This window comes from Ipomoea triloba, chromosome 16 (genome assembly GCF_003576645.1).
Source record: "Ipomoea triloba cultivar NCNSP0323 chromosome 16, ASM357664v1".
NCBI lineage: Eukaryota > Viridiplantae > Streptophyta > Magnoliopsida > Solanales > Convolvulaceae > Ipomoea > Ipomoea triloba.
In genome coordinates this window covers 17,242,125-17,243,375 of record NC_044931.1, presented here as the reverse complement: position 1 = coordinate 17,243,375, position 1,251 = coordinate 17,242,125, and positions in this window count along the sequence as shown.

Below are 1,251 nucleotides of genomic sequence, written 5' to 3'. Positions count from 1 at the left end.
TTGGTTAGGCCGGAGTCCTAACAATGGAGTCGGCACTCGATCAGCCGTGCCTCCCTGAAAAGAGAGTGCGAGAAAGAGGTCATAAGTTTGGTGTTTTCGTTAGGCGGAGTCCTGAAAATGGAGTCGGCACTAGGTCAACCGTGCCTCCCTAAAAAGGGACTGTGAGAAAGAAGTCATAAGGTTGGTGTTTTGGTTAGGCCGGAGTCCTGAAAATGGAGGCGGCACTCAGTCAACCGTGCCTCCCTGAAAAGGGAGTGCGAGAAAGAAGTCATAAAGTTGGTGTTTTGGTTAGGCCGGAGTCCTGAAAATGGAGGCGGCACTCAGTCAACCGTGCCTCCCTGAAAAGGGAGTGCGAGAAAGAAGTCATAAAGTTGGTGTTTTGGTTAGGCCGGAGTCCTGAAAATGGAGGCGGCACTCAGTCAACCGTGCCTCCCTGAAAAGGGAGTGCGAGAAAGAAGTCATAAGGTTGGTGTTTTGGTTAGGCCGGAGTCCTGAAAATGGAGTCGGCACTCGGTCAATCGTGCCTCCTTAAAAAGGGACTGTGAGAAAGAAGTCATAAGGTTGGTGTTTTGGTTAGGCCGGAGTCCTGAAAATGGAGTCGGCACTCGGTCAACCGCGCCTCCCTGAAAAGGGAGTGCGAGAAAGAAGTCATAAGGTTGGTGTTTTGGTTAGGCCGGAATCCTGAAAATGGAGTCGGCCCTCGGTCAACCGTGCCTCCCTAAAAAGGGACTGTGAGAAAGAAGTCATAACGTTGGTGTTTTGGTTAGGCCGGAATCCTGAAAATGGAGTCGGCCCTCGGTCAACCGTGCCTCCCTAAAAAGGGACTGTGAGAAAGAAGTCATAACGTTGGTGTTTTGGTTAGGCCGGAATCCTGAAAATGGAGTCGGCCCTCGGTCAACCGTGCCTCCCTAAAAAGGGACTGTGAGAAAGAAGTCATAACGTTGGTGTTTTGGTTAGGCCGGAATCCTGAAAATGGAGTCGGCACTCGGTCAACCGTGCCTCCCTAAAAAGGGACTGTGAGAAAGAAGTCATAAGGTTGGTGTTTTGGTTAGGCCGGAGTCCTGAAAATGGTGTCGGCACTCGGTCAACCACGCCTCCCTGAAAAGGGAGTGCGAGAAAGAAGTCATAATGTTGGTGTTTTGGTTAGGCCGGAATCCTGAAAATGGAGTCGACACTCGCTCAACCGTGCCTCCCTGAAAAGGGAGTGTGAGAAAGAAGTCATAAGGTTGGTGTTTTGGTTAGGCCGGAGTC